Source organism: Mus caroli, chromosome 1, assembly GCF_900094665.2.
Source record: "Mus caroli chromosome 1, CAROLI_EIJ_v1.1, whole genome shotgun sequence".
Classification (NCBI taxonomy): Eukaryota; Metazoa; Chordata; class Mammalia; order Rodentia; family Muridae; genus Mus; species Mus caroli.
Genome location: NC_034570.1, coordinates 161,949,872 through 161,956,807, shown reverse-complemented (window position 1 = coordinate 161,956,807; position 6,936 = coordinate 161,949,872).

Genomic DNA, 6,936 nt, shown 5'->3' with positions numbered 1-6,936 from the left:
CCAGCACCATTTGTTGAAAATGCTGTCTTTTTTCCACTGGATGGTTTTAGCTCCCTTGTCGAAGATCAAGTGACCGTAGGTGTGTGGGTTCATTCCCCTCATGGTGGCTTCCTCTCTCTCCCTTCCTCTTCTTTCTCCCTCTCCCCTGATCTTTCCTTCACCAACCAAGTCACTCCAAGCCTACCTACTTCTAATCCCTCCAGTAACTGGCTGCAGCCAATTATATTTAACAAATAGTTTTAAATCAAGGAACAAGGTTTGCCCAAAGTGAGAAGTCACTTGCAGGCCTAGACCTTCAGGTATAGAATTTAGCAATACAATGAATAGCAACAGACCAAACCTCAACAAAATTGGATTTGTTTTTAAAAACACGAGTGAAAGCTCTGGTCCATAGGAGGGTTGATAGAATAGCACTGAAAATGAGGGGAAGGAAGAGGATCATTGTTAGAGCACATTTCTAAACTCAGGTCTTCATGATTTCAAAGCTGGCTGACATTCTACCTCTGAGGCAGCAAATAAAATGTTCAAGATGAGTCCTTTCTAGTGGCACTCTCCTGATCCCTCTGAGTGAGTCTGGAGGCTACCTTTAGAAGCCCTTCACTTTCACCTGATCTACACTGCTGTGTATCTAATAAGCTGTGCTGGCTGGGTTTATGTCAACTTGGCACAAGCTAGAGTCACCTGAGAGGAGGGAACCTCGGCTGAGAAAATGTCCACATAAGATCTGCCTGTAGGGCATTTTTTTAAATTAGTGATTGATGGGAGAGGTCCCAGCCCATTGTAGATGGTGCCATACCAGAGATGGTGTCTTGGGTTCTATAAGAAAGCAGACTGAGCAGGGTATGAATAGCATGCCAGTAAGCAATACTCTTCCATGACCTCTGCTTTAGCTCCTGCCTCCTAGTTACTGCCTTGTTTGAGTTCCTGTCCTGACTTCCTTTGGTGATGGACTAATGGTATGGAAATGTAAGCCAAATGAACTTCCCCAAGTTGCTTTGGTCATGGTTTTGCATTGTTAACAATAGAAACCCTAACTAAATCACAAGCAATGTGACCCAAGAATGGCTTCTTTCCAGGTCACCAGCTCTTGGCCAGGGTTTTACCATTTCCTTTTGGTCTCTTCCATGGCAATAAGGAAAGGGTAGTTAGGAACTGGATTCACATTATCAGTCAACCAGTGTTAGAATATCCTATACATCCATTCTAAATCAAAACTAAACCTTACAGTCTATTCTGTATGACTGCACCCCCTCCATACATCTGAAGAAATCTTCACCCCACAGCTGATGAGAACAGGAAGTGGAACTTGTAAGAATTGATTAAATCATGAAAGAGAAGTCCTCATGAATAAATTTAATGCCCTATAAAAGAGGCCTAGAAGATCTCTGACCTTTTCCAGCATATAAGATCCTGTGAGTAGATTAATCTGTGAACACAGAGGTTAATCTCACCAGTCACTGAACCTACCAGCATCCCACCACCAAACTGTGAGAAATAAGCTTCTATTATATAGAAGCTATTCCATTTTATTGCATCTCGCTTTAGAAAACCAAATGACTATGACAACTCCATTTCTGACCTTTTATTCAATATACTTAACTTTTGAGAAAAGAATATTTAACCAATGCTTTTAAAGAAGTTGTATGGTAAAAATTCAGGGTTAGAGAACCTTGGGGCTGGGAATGTAGCTTAGAGAGGTGAGGGAGAAGAGAGAAAAGGTGGGTAGGGGAGGGAATAGAACAAGGAAGAGGAGGAAAAGGAGAAAAAGATGGAGAGGAGGAAGAGGAGAGAGAAAAGAAAGTTAACCTTGTAACTTCACCTGAAGAGAGGACTAACATTTGTCCTCGGACTATGACAGGTGATGTAGGAATCTTTGAAATATCATACCTGAGAGAACTGTGTGTGTTTAGCAGAGACTTGCACCAGTTAGCCAGTATAATGATTTGGTTCAAGGGCTTTGGAACACATACCATATCAGCTCCTGAAGGAATGAAATTTAGACCAGCCCTAAGCATCTAACCATGCCCCCGTGACTACATCGCATCACTAACTCTAGACTTCAATGTGCTTTCCTGATAGACAATACTCAATGTGTACCATCACATGTCAATCAAAAAACCACAAATTCTTGATGAGCCCATAAGCAGAGAACAGTTGGAATAGGTGTACTTAGAATCCTCCTGGACTCAGCTCCAAGTCTCTTCCCTTCAGTCGCTTTAGTCATTACTCTATAGCCACTCTCTGGTTGTAAATTAACCCTATCAACCCTAACTACAGTATCAGTTTTCTGTAACTCATGTGAGTTCCTTCTACTGAATTATGTAACTTCACTGCTATTTGAGTAAGTCCCTCAATATGTAAGGTAATGTCAGAAATAAGGGAATTTTCAGGACTGCCCCATAATTTTGCAGTTAGCTAGCTTTCACAGGTTATTTCTGGAGGTTGGCAGAGTGTAGAAAGTGACACCATTGACTTCTCCCTTTTCAGGCCTTACAGGATGAAGATGAACGCAGTCATCAGATGTGGGAATTCATAATAATGAGTCTAGAGAGTGACTTTCTGTTTCTCTATGTTGGTGGTAATTTATTACTATACATGAGACTAGACAAAATTGCTTTTGAGACAGATCAGGAAAATCTATCTCTCCCGGGCACTGGACAGGTATTAAACATTAATAAAACATCATTGAAGTCCACTGAAATCATTAAGTTCTTTATGTTTATATTGTAAGCACTCGTCCTGATGTCATATATATATATGTATACATATATATATGTATACATATATATATGTCATATATATATGTATATATATATACACACATATATATATATATATAACTGGAATATAATGGAAAAGATATATATTACACACTGGAAAACAGATAGCATCTTCAACAAATGATGCTGGTTCCACTGGATCTCTGCATCTAGAAGAATGCAACCATACCTATTAGGCTGTACAAACTCAAACCCAGTTGGATCAAAGACCTCAACATAAAACCAGACACAGTAAACCTGACAGAAGAGGAAATGGGAAATAGACTTAAATGTGTTGGCACAGGAGAAGACTTTCTGGACAGAATATCAATAAAGAAATCACTAAAATCAACAACTTATAAATGGGACCTTATGAAATTAAAAAGCTTCTGTAAGGGGAAGGACATGGTCAGTAAGACAAAGAGACAGCCGACAGAATAGGAAAAGCTTTTTACCAATTCTACATCTGATAGAGGACTAATAGTGAAAATATATAAAGAAATCAAGAAACTGGATAGCAGAACACCGAATACCCCAACTAAAAAATGGGGTACATATCTAAATAAAGAATTTTCAATATAGGAAAGTCAACTGACTGAGAAACAAAGAAATGTTCAACACCCTTAGCCATCAGGGCAATGCAAATAAAAACTCTCACATCTGTCAGGAATGGCTAAGATCAATAATACAAGTAACAGTTCATGCTGGCAAGGATGTGAAATAAAAGGACCACTCATTCGTTGCTGATGGGAATGCAAATTTTTTATTAAGGAAATCAATATGGAAGCTCCTTGGAAAGTTGAGAATCAATATACCTCAAGATCCGGATATTCTACCAAAAGGGAGCTTCATCATACCGCAAGGATATTTGCTCAACCATGTTCCTTGCTACTCTATTCATAATAGAATTGCCAAATACTGGAAATAACCTAGATGTTCCTCAATAGAACAATAGCTAAAAAAATGTGGTACATTTACACAGTGGAATATTACTCAGTTGTTTTAAAAATGGTATTATGAAATTTGCAGGCAGATGGATGTAACTAGGAAAAATCTTCCCGAGTGAGGTAACCCAGACCCACAAAGATAAATATATATGGTATAGTACATACTGCTTGTATGTGGATATTACCCATTAAATAAATGATAACTAACCAGCCAGGTGTGGTGGTGCATGCCTTTTATCTCTGCACTCGGGAGGCAGAGGGAGGCGCATTTCTGAGTTCGAGGTCAGCCTGGTCTACAAAGTGAATTCCAGGACAGCCAGAGCTATACAGAGAAACCCTGTCTCAAAAAACCAAAAACTAAAATAATAATAATAAAAAATAATTAACCTACAATCTGTATACCCAGAGAGGTTAGGTATAGAGGAAAGGATTGTGGAGACACATGAATCTCCTCCATGGGAAGGGGAACTATAATAGATTTTGTAATAGATTTTGGACTTGGGGCAGGTGGGGATGGAAACGGGAGAATCAGGTATGGAGGGAAAGAAAAGACAGTGTTGGGGAAGGAATTGCAGAGCAAATCAACTATACCTGAGGGGCATTTGAGAGGTAGTATAGAAACTTGGCACAGTGGAAACTTCTTAAAATACATAAAGATGATCCAAATGAAGTCTCTAAACAATGAGGGAGACTGAGTCCCATCTGGCCATCTCTTGTCACCAAAGAAGCTTCGTTACCCAGAGTTTGTTACATCCAATTTAAGTTGTTAGGTAAAGGACCCCATGGAAATCCCCCCACCCCCAAACTCCAGGCTACTGCCAAGACAATAGGTTGCTCTCCACCAACTCACAGCAAGGTGGATATCTTGTGTATTGTATGGATGCATCATCTGTTGATTAAAAGCCTATGGCCTATGCAGGAAATAGAGGTGGGACATTTGGGAGAGAGAAAGGATTCTAGGAGAGTCAGGTGGGAGATTCATAGGGAAGACGAGACAAGATAGACGCATGGCACCTGAGCACCGGTGACCAGCCATGTAACAGAATGTAGACTAGAATAAATGGGATATTTTAAGTTAATATTAGCAGAGAAGAGCCTAGCTATATCTAGCAGAGAAGAGCCTAGCTATATGGCCAAGGTATTGTAAATATATTTTGAGTCTGAGTCTTATTTCTGGGAGCATGGGACTGGGAGGAAGAACTAGACATAGCTTCAACAAGAGACTTATTCTTTTCTAATTGGAGTCTGAAAGGGAGTAGGTCTGAATGGCAGAGGAGGTGGGGAGCAACTGGAAGGAGTACACGGATGGGAAACTGTAATCAGGATATATTGTATGAGAAAAGAATTTATTTTTAGTAAAGTGGGGGGGGGCTTATGAACAGCTGAACACTTCAGAACTGGCAGGATAGGAAAGAAGAAAGAAGTAGAGGCACAAGGAAAGAGAGCAGGCACTGAGAAAAGGCTTCCAGGAGCCAGAGAGAAGGGCCTGCAGGACCTGCTTACCACAGAGTGCAGAAGGCCATCAGTCCTCAGTGCCCAGGGTTCTGGACCCGAGACTGAAAGCTCTAACACTGGCTACTGCCAGGAGGCAAAGATCTGATACCAGAGGACTGCACTGAACCGGAACACAAGAGGGTGCTGCTGGCTATTTTTCTGCCAGCCTGCATCCAGCTTCAGTCAAACAGAGGTAAGCAAAGCTGCTGGAGACTGGGCTTCACACATCTTCTTCCAGGGAATCCACAATTCCATCCAGGAAGAGTGAAGTTACATCAATAGGATGTGACTCTATGGCTGATGTAGGCAAATCTATGCAGTTTCAGTTAGAGGAACTATCTCAGAACGTGAGAGCCACAACAGTTATAGAATCTACGTACAAATCCTGCCCTACAACAGATGCAAATCTAATCAGTGGCATGCCTCTGAGTCATCACATTGTGTCACATGGATCCCTCCACAGACAGGGAGCTTACGGAAGCTCATCCATTGCTGGGTATAAGTGACTCTCAGGAAAGGACATACCACGTCTATCAGTTAATCTGATCTTAGACAAATCTACTTACCACTTACTCCACTTCAGCATCTATTTGGACATTTTCTTTTTTGCCAGCTTCTTCCCACTTAGACGTTACTCCTCGTTTCCCCCTTCTCTGAGCATGCTCGCTCACCAGACACACCTACCCACTATTTGAATAATCCAGTTTACAACTTTGGTTTTGTTTCTGTATTCCCAGGAGGTAAACATATACGGGTATTGCTCTAGCCTTAACATAGTAGCAGCTCCTTACTAAAGACAAGCTGGTATGTCTCAGGCATGACTATATCATCTCACAAACAAACAAAAGGACATGTATGGGGTTAGATGTCACACTTCTAAAGAGTGTGTGGCACCCTAGGAACATAGAACATTTACTGATTGTGAACATTTACTACATTGGAGGCACAGAGCCTGTTGACCATCAGTCTGCACTGGCAGGTTTGGGGATGGGGAATGTGGAGGTGGGGCAAATGTGGCCTTTTAAGCATGATTAGAAAGAGGGGCTGACTGTGGATCCTGCTCCCCTAATTGGGTTGACTCGTCTGGCCTCAGTGGGAGAGAGGATGCTCCTAGCCCTGGAGTGACATGAGGTGCAGGGGTGGGTTGGTACCCAGGGGTCCTCCCCCTTCTCAGAGGTTATGGGGGGAGGAGGTATCTGAGGGGGGACTGGGAGGAGCAGGAGTAAATTAATTAATTTATAGGAAAAATAAAATATGGGTAGGCCAGAGCTAACCATGACCTATCAGAATTGTGTGTGTGTGTGTGTGTGAGAGAGAGTTATGCAATATGCCAGACATTTTTAGTATCAATTTGATGTTATCCACTGCTTGATATGGTGACATGGCCTTCTGTAACAAAACCACCCTTTGTGGGTTATAGAAATTATTTATAGAAATACAGAAAATATTTATAGAAATGCTCTATAAATCCATTTGTACCAGCTTGCCCAGCTACCATCCAACTGGAAACATGTTTAAGACTCTATTGCGCTTCACTCTCTCCCTTCTTGCCTCTATCTTTGATAAACTTGTGAGAATAGGAGAAGCCATAACAGACATTTTTACAGCTGTCCACACATGTATAACACACACACACACACACACACACACACTACTGCATGAGTTACTGGGGCCAGCATTCAGAACCCAGATAATTTTCCCCCATTGGAAGAAGCTAGAACAGCACTGGGGACCAC